Raw genomic sequence first — 14,831 nt, 5'->3', positions numbered from 1 at the left:
CTTGTTAGTTTCTACATTTGAACCTTAAACACTTAAATAAATACTGTTCTATATGTTTTTACTCTTCTAGACTTTACGGCTTACCAGTAGAAAATGGGACTAGTAATATTATGTGAATTTAGCTATCTTTAAGTATGATGTTAACCTTAGTTATTCCATACCATTATTGATAAACTATAACATATTTGGTGTCATTGAATTAATGTCAGTTCCGAGCTGGTAAGTATCATGAATGAAATATTTGTAGAGCTATCAATTGTTTTGGATCAAATGAATATGGCAAAGATAATAAGGTGAATCTCCTATGATTTTTGGTACCTTTGTGTTATGTTTCTTTACTAACTATCCCATTGTACTTAACAAAGCCAAAAACTATGTTATAAAGTGACAAATTGTTACATGGGATGATTTCTTCAGAAAAAGTATTATGGTGAAAATATATTGTCTTTGAGAAACAGAGACAAATAGAGATATGATTTCAGTCAAATGGTTCATATGTTCATGGAAGCTACAGAAATAAGCAGCATTGACTTGGACTTTATAGTTTCTTGGAAAAAACTACATATGTTCACATCCAGTGAACTTCAGAAAGGAATATACCTCTACATTTTGGAGTGATCGGGTTAGATTTTGTTGGTGTGTTTTATTTGACACTTACTTTTAATGTTTAACAGCCATGTAACAATGGAGAACATGCCAATTTACTCAAAGCCTACTGAAGAGTGTTTTACTATTATCACATAGCAGTCAAAAAACACTAAAACTAATGTTTTATAAATAATTTTGGTAATTTACAGAATGACACAAACAATTAAACATTTCTTTTTTGCCCTCTTAATGAAGATATTTTCCTCTCATATTATATACTTATTATGATTTCCTGGGCCTCTACTCCTGCCAGTTCTTCCCCCTTCCTGTCTCATTTGGATTAGCTCATGCTCTGTCTCTCATTAGAAAACAAACAGGCTTATATGCGTTAATAACAAAATAACATGACAAAATCAGATCCAATAAGATTAATTAAGACTAACAAATATGGACAAAATATTGGAAAATTAAATAATTGGTTAGAGATCTAAGTGGAGAGTTCTCAATAGGGGAGTTATAAGTGGCTGAGAAACAGTACATCCAGACCCATCGAGGACATGCAAATCAAAACTACTTTAAGATTCCATTTTACATTTGTCAAAATGGCTAAGGTCAATAAGATAAGTGACAGATCACATTGGCAAGGACATGAAATAAGGGAAACCCTCCTCAATTGGTGGAGAGAGTACACATTTGTATAATCACTATGGAAATCAATATGGAAGTACTTCATAAAATTGAAAACCAAACTACCTCAATCCACCTATACCATTTTTGGACATATTCCCAAAGGAGGTTCCAATTGACCACAAGGACACATGGTCTCTGCAGCCTTTCTAAAAGTAGCCAAAATCTAGAAACAACCTAAATGTACCCCCATTATATATACATGCCACATTTTCATTATATAACAGAGTATCACTCAGCTGTTGAAATAAATGACATCAAGAAATTTACAGGCAAAAGGATACAACTAGAAAAAAATATCATACTGACTGAGGTAACCAAGACCTGCAAAGATAAATATGGTGCGTATTCATTTATAAGTGGATTTTAGCTGTTAAATAATAAAGCTACAATGCACAGACCCAGAGAAGGTACGTAATGAGAAGAACTCTACGGGGACATGTGGGTCTCATTGGCAAGGGAAAATAGAGTAAATTTTCTGGTGGACTGGGGTCAGATGGGGATGTGTTCAGAAATGGTATGAGGAGGAAAAGAATGCAGGGTGAAAGGGTTGGAATTGGAGAGCATTTGGGAGATGTGTGGTGAAGCACAGTTAAACAAAATTCAGGGACAGATATTAGGGGTCAACCTGAAGATCTGAAAAACCGGCCAATGGCTTTTACTTTGACCTCAATCTGAAACCGTGACCCTGCCTCCAGGAATCTCAGAATTAAACTATTTTTGAGAGTTGTTTCTGCCAGTTTAATAATCTGCTCTCATTCTGGGATTAAAGGTCTGGACCACTGGGATTAAAGCATTCACCACCTGGTTTCTATGGAATCTGAAATCTATGGGAGTGGCTGACACTAGTGAGTACTTCTACTAATGTAGGATACAGAATCTGAACCAGCCATCTTTTGTAGTCAGGCATAGCTTCCAGCAGTGGAATGTGCTACATTCCTTTAGATTGTTGGACAAGAGAGTTCCATGAAGATTTCTAAACAATAGGGGCTGATTCTAGGACAAAAGCTCACTCTCTGAAAACTGACAGTGCAGCTCCATAGTTGAGGACAACAAACACACAGGTTCAACTCTTGTGGACTTGGAACTTCCATTCTTATATTTTATCTTTGGCTCAAGGTGGTACTCTTTAGGCTACAGCAAGAGAAACCTGGATACCAACACTGCTACAAAACTCTTTTCACAATGGACTACTACACAGCAGAAAGAAAACATCTTGAATTTTGCAGGCAAATGGATGGAGCTAGAAAACATCATTTTGAGTGAGGTAACCCAGACACAGAAAGACAATTATCACATGTACTCACTCATAAGTAGTTTTTAAACATAAAGCAAAGGAAACTATCCAAAAAATCACAATCCCAGAGAACCTAGACAACAATGATGACCCTAAGAGAGACATATATAGAGCTAATCTACATGGGAAGTGGAAGAGAAGATCTCCTGAGTAAACTGGGAGCAATGGGTTGAAAGGCATGATGGGAATATACACAGAAACAGCTGGCCTGAGCTAGTGCGAGCTCACTGACTGTGGACTGATAGCATCAGACTAAATTAGTCCTTCTAAATGTGAGTGACAGTTATGTGGCTTTGGTAGTCCTTGGAGCCACTGGCAGTGGGACCAGGATTTGAACTGACCAAACATTTGAACTGACATTTTGGAGCCCGTTCTTTTTGGAGGGATACCTAGTTCAGCCTAAATATAAAGGGTGGGGAGGGAGCTTGATTCTTCCACAAAGTGATATGCCAGACTTTGTTGACTCATTGGAATCTTTACTGTCTCTGAGGAGCAGATGGGTGGGGGCAGGAGGGGTGGGGTGAGGTATAAGGAAGATGGGAGCAGGAAGAGGAGAGGGAGTGGGAACTGGGTTATGCTGTAAGAAGTCTTACAGCCAGTGGTTACGCGCCCACTGGGGCATGACCTCTTATACTATTTATGCCAATATAGAACATGCATCTGGCCTCTTTTCTGGCTGGAGGATTCGGTTTCTGATTCATTTCAGCATAGGATTCTGATTTGTGAATCTACCACCCCCTAAATAAATAACTTTATTTCTCAATTCTGAGCTAGTGTGGGATTTCTTTTAAGCGTCCCTCTTCATTTGGCACACATGTGGATTCAGACTCCACACCTACTGGGTGGATGGCCTAACAACCTAGCCCAGGCCGTCCAAAACCCAGACAGTCTCTCAACCCTGCCTGCTTGGCGTGCTTTTACCTAAGAGGATTTTTTTTTTTTGTAGAACCGCTGCCACAGCAAGGATAATAGATTAGTGTGAGCTTACTCACACTAATAATAATAGTTAATACTTGTTGTAACATGAGGGCTGGCTTGTTTGTGGGGTTTATGTCCCGCCCTGTACCCCACAGCCAGCAAGCCCCAAAGAACTGAATGCTAGGAGAAAGAAGGGTGGAGTCAGGGAGAAGCCATGTAGCCCCGCTGGAGACAGACAACTGGAGCTTTACCCTGTAATACACAGCCACGTGGCAATAAACTGATTAATAGAATTGGGTTAAATTAATATGTAAGAGTTAGCCAATAAGAAGCTAGAGCCAAACAGTGATTTAATGAATACAGTTTCTGTGTGATTATTCCGGGTCTAAATTAGCCAGGTGGCTGGGAATCCACAAGCAACCTCCCACTCCATTTAATCCATATTGAGTTCTTCTTTGTAATGGTAAGAGATGTAAATATGATTTGCTATTGTACTTGTGTATTTCATTTACCTGTCTCAATTTGATGAATTAGCTTTCCTTTCTCTGTTAACTATTTTTAATGTCTTTAACAAACTGATTTTAAAACATTATTGGATAAAATCCAAACACATTTAGAGTTCTTAATACAAATAATCAGGAATCAACCTCATGTGTTTATATGAATCCCTGTAATATATTAAATTTTTTGATTCTTACAAAAATTATAATATGTATAATATTGGTTAAATAGTTATTGTATGGCATTTTGTTTTCAGATCTAAAATTTATATTTTTACTTTTTCTGAATGATTTTATTAATCTTAACTTTGAACAGGATCTTTAACATGAAGTGAAGTTTGAGTAATATCTTGAATGACTAAAATTTCATCTTAAATTACTATTTCATTTCAAATTTTTCTATACAGATATCATTCATTTTGTCTTATTCATGAAATTGAACAATTTTGGAAAAATCTGAGTGTTGAAACTTGGTAAGAACATTCAAATACAATTGGGAACTAGGATGATATTGAACATTCTAAAAAGTGTAAACAATATATCAGAAAATTGTATTTATTATACAATGTCAAAATATATCCATGATGCTTCTTCCTCTAAGTTTGCTTACAGAAGACACAGGGTGTTAGACAAATGATGCATTGATTATTACTTTGAATTATTTGATATTTTAAGAAATCTTTCAGTGAATTAGACATTTTTATACTTATAAATTCTATACATGTACTTGAACTTTCATACACAATATTTAAATGATTATCTTTCCCATTCCCCAATCTTCAGGTATAAACACATCCCTAACTGCCCAACTTTATGTTCTCTTTCTCTCAATCTCAAATGAAAAAGTGATAGCCAAAAAAACATGAAAAGAAGAAACAACAACAACAACAAAAGCATACCTAAAGTCGAAAATGAAAACAGGGAATCTGTCTTGTAGAACCCCAAGTACTACTGGGCATGGGGTTAGCCCTGAACTGAGTCACCCTACTTGAGATATCTGACTTTTCATTGTCAGCAGGTATCAACTACACATAGCTTCTTGATTGTGTGCAGGACATTGTATCTTCTTCCACTACTCAAGGCTGGGTTGTGTCTGTTTTGAACATGTGGAGTTCTTCTATGTGGTGTCAGTCTCCTTGAGTTCATATGTGTCCTGTGTCTCATGTCCTGCTGTGTCTGGAAGATGCTATTTCCTAGGAGACAATTTTATATCTATAGTGCTTGATGTCTTCAACTCCTTGAATTTGTTCTGTTGTATGTATGACATTTCAAAAGAAAGATAAAATGTAAAGATAATAAAAATGTAATGGAACAGGAGAATGCAGTGACAAATCTTCTAATACTGTAATACAAAACATATATGATTGCTCTGATAAGAGATTAATTGAAAATGATTTCGGTCAAAAATTAGATAATTTATTGAAATGAATATGGTAATAAAATAATTTGTTATTCAATGTAATAATTTGAGTGCTGTAGCTTTTACGCTGAAAGTTTCCCATTAAAATGTGAATCTAAAATTTGAAATGACTGATAATGTAGCGGGAACTCATGACTACACGATACAGATAACCTATTGTAAATGATCCTTTTCAGGGTTACCAAATAAAATTAGTCTCAGCAGGATCAAAGTTAATAATTTTATTAGAAATATAAATAGTCCAAACCAAATTCCTTTGATTTTAAATAGTTTTATGGCATTACACATCCATGAAGCACTTCTAGTTATCCATGTACATGAGATATAGAGGTAAATCCAATACTAGTATTCTTCTGAACCTGAAATAGGAAACTCAAAATGAAGACTTAAGCATGAAGCATGTTTTTTTAAAATGTCATTAAAGGAAGAAAGATACTGCTTAAACAAAATATTTTATTTAAAATGGATCCTGCTGCAATTTCAATGCAAATGTGAGGTTACATAAAAAACCAGAGATTCTAGGTGTCACTGAGGACCTTTCCTGTTGTTCTTTATTCCACACTTGGCACATACACTCCACATACTTACTGTCTGAGCATTCTAAGTGGTCATCTGCAACAGATCATTTGCCTTGTATTTTATACATAAGGGACAGGTGCTTAAAATCTAGGTTGATTTACATTTAAAGCTCCTCATGACAGACGTTGTAGTAATTGGGATTTGTACTTCATTTCCTTAGTTTTCTATAAGCTCAAGCTAGCAGCAAGTTTTCTCTAGTTAATTCCTCCCACATTTTTTGTTTTTTCTAGTATATATAACTATACACACACACAGACACACAGACACACATACACACACACACACACACACACAAACACACACACATATATATATATATATATATATAATTAAAATGTGGTTTTAGATTACAATGTACATGGTAGAGTTTTGGAAAATGCATCAAGCATCTGATGCACATTTATATAAATATGAAAACAACAGTTCTAATGTTATGATGGTTGTCATCATGTACCAATGTAAGAGTCCTTCTTGAACCATTTAACTCATGAAACATCACCAAATATCTCTTGGGACTGAATATCATAGTTAAAAGCCAAAATCTCAATAAAAACTAAAATTTCTTGAAAAGTTCTCAGGTGTGTTCCTTTAAAATACTGAAATAAAACTCTACTAATGTAAACTTACATAAATTTTAATTTGGCTAAAATTAGGGATCCCTAACAAAAGAATACCTCTTGTAATTTAGCCTATAACATAAGTAAACATGTAGAAGTTGTTTCAAAGGTTAAAATAGAAAAGTTTTGATCCAAGTTGAAAAATTGAAGGCATAGCCGATTCAAGTAAATCAACCATAATGGCTTGAAATGCATTTGAGTCAAATTGTAAGATCCTTCGTTCTGTGCCCATGACAGCGGTGAAAAGTGGGGTTAGGAAGGCAAGGGGCCTTCTCTTAACCTTCTGGGGCTTTGGGCCAGTATAAAGACAACTCAAGGAAGTGTCTATCATGAGACTGAAGTGAAGAGAAATTGCCCTTATTAAAAATGTCAGGCGGTTCACAGGAACACTTTTTTTTTTTTAAAGCTGGGACTGTGGCAGTTATATCTGGGAAGAATGCCAAAATGGACTTTGCTTAATTGGTGGCAAATGTGGCAGAAATATGGTATGCAAAGCTGAACTCCTTAAGGCATAAATTTGTGCATATGCTTAACATGTGCGGTTGAGTCAAACTGACCAATCTAACCAAACCTCACACTTTTAAATTCCTTCACAGCTCAGTGTGGAAAAGGATTGTTCTCTGATAAGAATAAATATGAAAGACCACTAATGAATAATTGATGGAGGAGAGTTATCTGTCTATGTTTCTTTCATTGGTTAATTAATAAAGAAAACTGCCTTGGCCCTTTAAGAACAGAAAATTAGGTAGGTGGAGTAGACAGAACAGAATTATGGGAACAAGGAAGTAGAGTGGGGGAGACGCTTCAGGCAGTCGCGTGGTGACTCTCCATGCTGCTCCTCTCCGAGATGGACACAGGTTAAGATCTCTCCTGGTAAGCCACACCTCGTGGTGCTACTAAATATGGGTTAAAGGAAGATGTGAGAATTAACCAATTAGAGGCTGAAACTTTGGGCCACGCAGTGTTTAAAAGAATACAGTTTCCGTGTAATTATTTCGGGTGTAAAGCTAGCCGGTGGCCGGGTGGCAGGACGCAGCCCCGCCGCTTCACACTACAGATTGGCGCTCCAACGTGGTCACTAAATCCACTTAAAAACCTTGCCCGCTTGGTATCGGAAAGAAAGTACTCTGAGACCATGCCAATGGCTCACTGCTCCCTGCCTGCACCTGGGCAGATGGCGGAATCAGGCTTAGGCGAGCGGGACAGAACATCTTCAAAAAATTACTTCACTCAACTGCCAACTGAGAGGAACCTAGCACACAGGTTACACCATGAAAGACCTAAATAACAGCGCCCCCATTCAGCAGGAAGCAGTTTGGAGAGAAAAAACTGCGCCCATTTTCCCAAATATTGTTTATAAATGTTCTTTTACATTTAAAGGGGGATATGATATAGATATGAATAATTTGCATTGGTATGGATTTTAAGGTCAATTTGTTATATGTATATGTATTTCTGATTTTGATTAAGCTATTGTGATTGTAGTTCATTTTAAAGAATGTAATGTATAATTAGGAAATATAGGTTGTTAATGGATAATCATCGATTAATAGTCAAGCTTGTAGTCATGTTAGTCATTTTCTAGATGTGCATAGATATATTTCAGATAGGCATTCTTCATATCTTTCAAAGACTGCAGAATATGGCATTTAATGTTTTAATAACTTAGGGTTTTTCATGACAATGAGACACGTCTGCTCCTGGCAGCACCAATCTACTTTGAGAGGAAGATGGGCATCGAAGAGGCTACTTATGGAGTTTGTTAGCCATTTGGGCAAGAAACTGCTCTTGCCTGGACTGTTGCATAAACTGGACACAAGGAACCCACAGAAAGAGGACTGCTAAACTTGCCTAAAGGTGAGATGGTCTCTCAGGGTTCCTGATTCGTGAAAGAGTCTGCGAGACGTTCTGCAGGACACAGCAGAAAGTGACTGAACTGTCTTTGGAATTTTTCTGCTTCATGGAAATGTCTGCTGGATACTGTGGGCCTGAAGGCTGAAGATGGATGCCCCAAAGGTACAGAGGAACTTTGGGTGACTGTTCAGGCAGCGAGTTGTCTCTGTCATTTCTAGAGTTTTATAAGTTACTTATTTCTTGTTTACTTAGGTAGCATTATATCCTTCTGGAGTCTTTGATGGAGTTGAAGAATAAATAGATAGTTATAGATTTCCTTAGTTATGATAAAAGATAAAATAGATTTAAATATTGTAACTGTAATACTTGCTTGTTAACTGTTTTGTTATATGTAATTTTGCTATGTTAAAGTTGAAGCCTTTCTTTTTTGTTTAAACAGAAAAAGGGGAAATGATGGAGGAGAGTTATCTGTCTATGTTTCTTTCATTGGTTAATTAATAAAGAAAACTGCCTTGGCCCTTTAAGAACAGAAAATTAGGTAGGTGGAGTAGACAGAACAGAATTATGGGAACAAGGAAGTAGAGTGGGGGAGACGCTTCAGGCAGTCGCGTGGTGACTCTCCATGCTGCTCCTCTCCGAGATGGACACAGGTTAAGATCTCTCCTGGTAAGCCACACCTCGTGGTGCTACTAAATATGGGTTAAAGGAAGATGTGAGAATTAACCAATTAGAGGCTGAAACTTTGGGCCACGCAGTGTTTAAAAGAATACAGTTTCCGTGTAATTATTTCGGGTGTAAAGCTAGCCGGTGGCCGGGTGGCAGGACGCAGCCCCGCCGCTTCACACTACAAATAATACCAGCTGCCATTTGGAGATCTTCACTTATATCACTATGGGTTGGAGATGGAACCTATAGGTAGTTTGCATCTTGGCAATGGATCCTCTCTGAGTGACTCAAATTTTAAAAGAGAGAATTGCAAACTTGTATGAATTGATAGTACAAAACTACTAGGGTCTAAACCATTGTAAATAAGGTGAATGTTTAATGCTTTTCTTAGCATTATGCTGATACTCTTCTATAATCATAAGAATAAAATATTTCATATATAATGAAATTGAGGCTAACAACAATGAAATGTTATACTAAGTACTTTTCATAATAGATATGGCATTGTAAATAAACAGAAAACATTTGGAAAATTTGGTCATTACTTATAAGAATCAAATATCAATGCTGTGAATTCATGGGATATGAAACAGTTGGGAAATGTGACAGAATTCATCTATCAACTACATTACAAATGAAACTATTTTATGTTCTAAGCATATCCTTTCTATAAAATGGATGCAGTCAAAACTGAAAATTACTACTCATGTATCAAGGGATACACACACACACACACACACACACACACACACACACACATATATATATATATATATATATATATATCCCTTTATGACTATGCTTTGCCAGTGTCTAGCTATTCATTGTGCTGTTGTTTAGACAATGTCTAATGTTGCAGAAGCTCTCCTGGAATTTATTATATATTTGAATAATATCTTTAATGCCTAGTCTTCCTGTCTCTATCACCCGAGTACTGTGATTGCAAGTGTGATCCAACTGCTACACAAACATTAATGTTTTTCTTAGCATTGATAGAACTGTTGATGATTTTTGGTTTACCAACAGTCAGATGTTCTTATCTTTGGTATTAATTCCTACACAGAGAGATGGTTGCCATATCTGGGAAATATATGGTATAATGTGTTTTTACATATGAAATACAATTGTATGAGTTGCAGTACTGATGCAGGGATAATGGATAGTGATCATGTAGACTATAATCTTATCTCTCTGGTGACCACTTAGCACAGGCGATTCATGTAGTATATATTGCAATCTTCAATGTTGTTTTTCTTCTAACATAACATGGAGTGGAGTGATTAGAACCCATGGTTTAATGCCAACCTAAAAGGCTGTGATTCCTCAGACTTAGTGATCAGAGAAGGAATTTATGTATTAAAACAATCTCCCACTTAAAATGCCTTCTGTAGATTTCACTCCTTATGATTTCTCTGTCCTTTAAAACCAAACAAAAAAAATAAATAAATAAAAAGAAACCTGACAATCACCAACTTTGAGGTTTCTGAGAAGTTCTTATAATAATACCAAAAATATTTTTAACAGGTGAATTATTTTTGTTATTTAAATGATCCAAATTTAAATTATTTAAATTGTCTGGTGTCTATGTGATATTTTATTTTGTTTTGTATATATATATGTGTGTGTGTGTGTGTTTCATTTTACCAGTGTTTTACTCTGACCTCCAATGACATCATTTTACCTTTCAGCATACCGAGAAAATTGCCAATATCTTCTATCTCCTTCTTACTTAGAAATGAATTATAATTTTTATAAATCATAGGATAACTTTGAGATCATTCATATATATTTATTGTTAGCATGTTCAAGTTTGGTTTTTCATTTTATCTTAAAGGCTTTGACTCAAGAGGCAATATTTAAGGACAAACAGTGTTCTGTCTGAATGAAGTCTTTCCTATAATACAGGTCACTGCAAATGGAATCCATAGCTATGTGATGCCAAAGGCGAGATAAATTTGGTAGCGAATATTTAAGATGGAAGCCGGCAGCAAATTATAGCTAGAGTGCTGCCTTCTGGATACAACCCAAATGTTGCACAGATGAACTGAATTCAGCTGTGATATCCTCATAAGACGCACCTCTCACAGAGGGAGGATGTTCGAAGGGAGGGGGTTCCATTTTCTGTAGTGACACAGTCTCTTAGTCTCTGCTAAGTTGTCCACATTCCAGTAAATAACCTCATGTAAGCAATGTAATAAACTTGATTGGAAAATAATTTCAAAAAGAAACAAAGAAAAAAATGACATGAAAGTTGAAGTAATTTTTGTTTGTTTGTTTGTTTGTTTTGCAAGTAGAAGAGTTTTATGAGATGGGAATGAAAATTTCCAAGTTCTATATAGTCAAGCATGGAATTGTCTAATTGTCTAATAATTGAAAGTGAGAGAGGTAGAGAGATAGGGGGAGGCAGGGGAGACTGTAGTAGGGAGCAGAGCCAAACCCATAAATATACATGTAATTCTGGAATTTTGTTAACAAGACATATATTTTAGGAGACAGATCTGAATCCACTAACAAGATACAAATACAGGGCATTAGAGTGCCTAAAGGTACTCAACAGGTTCTGGTTAAGATAATAACGACGTATAGTATATCATAAGATAGATGAAGGAATTTTCCATAAGACAAATTAAGCTTGGTGTTCCAGACTGTCATGGCATATTCAATTGACAGATAATTTAAATAATTTTATTAGATTAATAAAGAATAAAGGGATTTTGTGATGTAAACTAGGAGTCTGGTACTTTGCTGGTGTATACAGGTGACTGCTACATATTTAATCCCAGGTATGAGGATATGGTTTACATAGTAATTAAGCAGTCCTAGATGTAGAGATTAGGTTTATTAATCACTCATTTGCCTCCACTTCATAGCTAGTACATCTGAAATAAATTTAAAGTTAGAAATTGATTGATACAGTTATAACAAGGAATGGGTTGTGATTAGTCTATAGGACTGAGATGTTTATTTGGGTGTTTATGAAAGAGTGTGACAAGATTTCACTTGCTGCTGTAGAAACATATCTCTTGGATTAATTCTGAAGCACAGTCTGGAGATCATCTTCTGTGAAGAGGGACACATGTTCCTAAGCCTAAAATATATTCTATAGCATTTCTTCTGATTTATTATGTAAATTTAATAATGTCTCAGACGTTCAATTTTCCTCCTCAGTAAACTAAGAGAAGAGAATTACAACATCCTAGGCAGCCAAGAATTCTATATTTAGGAGCAGTATCTCATGTTTAAGATGTGTACCTGGGGCTCTGTCATTTTCTTCATCTATCGCCAGGTGGAGGTTCTATGGTGATATGCAAGAAAATCATCAGTATGGCTATAGGAACTGGCCTTTTCAGGCTCCCTCTCCTCAGCTGCCCAAGGAACTAACTGGGGGGCGTCTCCTTGGAAACCTGGGAACCCCTCTAGGGTCAAGTCTCTTGACAACCCTCAGGTGGCTCCCTAAATTAAGATATATGCTTCCCTGCTCCCATATCCACCCTTCCTGTATCCCAAGCATCCCATTCCTCCGAGCTCCCCCCATTCTCCCCTTCACGCTTTTCTCTCCCCATCTTCTCTTGGCTGCGTCTCGCCCAACCCTCAAGTTCCCAATTTTTGCCTGGCGATCGTGTCTACTTCCAATATCCAGGAGGATTACTATATTTTCTTTTGGGAGTTCACCTTCTTATTATCTTCTCAAGGATCCCAAATTATAGGCTCGATTTCCTTTAATTATGGCTAAAAACCGATTATGAGTGAGTACATCCCATGTTCATCTTTTTGGGTCTGGGTTACCTCACTCAGAATAGTGTTTTATATTTCCATCCATTTGCATGCAAAATTCAAGATGTCATTGTTTTTTACCGCTGAGTAGTATTCTAGCATGTATATATTCCACAGTGACAGAGCCCCACATTGGAGCACCGGACTGAGCTCCCAAGGTCCTGATGAGGAGCAGAAGGAGAGAGAACATGAGAAAGAAAGTCAGGAACGTGAGGGGTGCGTTCACTCATGGAGACGGTGGGACAGAACTAATGGGAGATCACCAACTCCAGTTGGAATGGGACTGATGGATCACGCGACCAAACCCGTCTCTCTGAATGTGGCCAACAGTGGGGGCTGACTTAGAAGCAAAGGACAATGGCGCTGGGCTCTGATTCTTCTGCATGGACGGGCTCTGCGGGAGCCTTCTCAGCTTGGTCGATCACCTTCCTGGACCTGGGGGGAGTTGGGAGGACCTTGGTCTTAGCATAGAGTAGGGAACCCTGATGGCTCCTTGGCCTTGAGAGGGAGGGAGGGGAGGTATAGGTGGAGGGGAAGGGAGGTATGGGTGGAGGGGAGGGGAGGGAAGGGGGAGAAGGAGGGGAGGGTAGGGGGAAGAGGAGGGGAGGAGATGGAAATTTTTAAATATAAAAAAATAAACCATAAAAAACAAAACAAAACAAAACAAAACAAAAAAAAAGATGTGTACCTGGGTGTACTGTGCTGGAGATTTAAACGGGCAGAATGTTAAAACAGAGGGCTATCTTTTCAAACTAAATACATTTTAGAAAGTTTTTTAAAAGAACTACTAACTAAAGGTCTTCAAGAGCAGAATTCACAAGCTGGAATGCAGTATCTTTTCCCAACACATTACTGAATATATAAATAATATCCCAAGGTCACCTAACTGACAAACTAGCCCCAGACTGATTCATAATACTTATAATAGCTAGCTCTACCTTTTAGGAAGTTGAAATTTTGGCAGGTGATAAAACAGTGGTGGCAAATCTAAAATAAAGTAGTTAAATCATAACATAACGATGTTGCGATTCAAAATATATTTGTCAATAAGAAATCTTACCTGACAAAATTTAGTCTTCCCTAGGAAGGAAAGCACTTACTGAATGTTCAGTGTATAATGGTTAGCCATGAAACCATATGCATACAAAACCAAAAACTGACTCAGTAGGTTTATTATATATATACACAATGCATATATATTTGTGCATACACATGCATTTGTGTGCATCCATGCATCCACACCTCTGTGTGTTTGTGCGTGTGTGTGTGTGTGTGTGTGTGTAACCATAATAATAACAAAGAAAGGAGGCAAACAACTTGAGAATGGTAGGATACCTGCAGAGGCTATGAAAGAGGGTAGTTTTTACTGTCTGAATGAAGAAAATAGAGGGGGAAAGAGATCTAAATCTATTTATATTAAAAACATATTTCAAAATATGTTTCATCATCTGACTCCATGTATTTACTTAAAACACATTTTTCTTTATTTCATTTTTCTTTAGAGATGTGACATGAGAGTGTTATGTTTCCAGGGGATAGTTTCAATGACGTCTGAGGATGCACAGGAAAAGGATATCCTTGATATTAAGTGATAGGTTTATTCTTCAGGGATAATTTTGAATATTTAGTGATAAATTTCATCAGTATTAATAATGATGCTGAAAGTGGTTGCATTTTCTTTACATTAAATAAAGCTAATAAATTAAAATAACAAATTCATTGAAGATATAACATCAAAATAAAAATGAGGAAATAATATCCTTCTTCATCAGAGTGGTTAAAATGGTAATTCTTCTCTAGTAATTATATTAAAAATAAGCAATAAGCGACATTAATAGAATTCATTCTACAAGAAAACTTTGTAGTTTATGTAGTGGACACCTTACTATCATCTTTGCATGCACCCTATGTGCTCAACTTTTATAGTGAAT

This window comes from Arvicola amphibius, chromosome 1 (genome assembly GCF_903992535.2).
Source record: "Arvicola amphibius chromosome 1, mArvAmp1.2, whole genome shotgun sequence".
NCBI lineage: Eukaryota > Metazoa > Chordata > Mammalia > Rodentia > Cricetidae > Arvicola > Arvicola amphibius.
The sequence above is the reverse complement of the archived record's forward strand: the minus strand, read 5'-3'. Positions refer to the sequence as shown.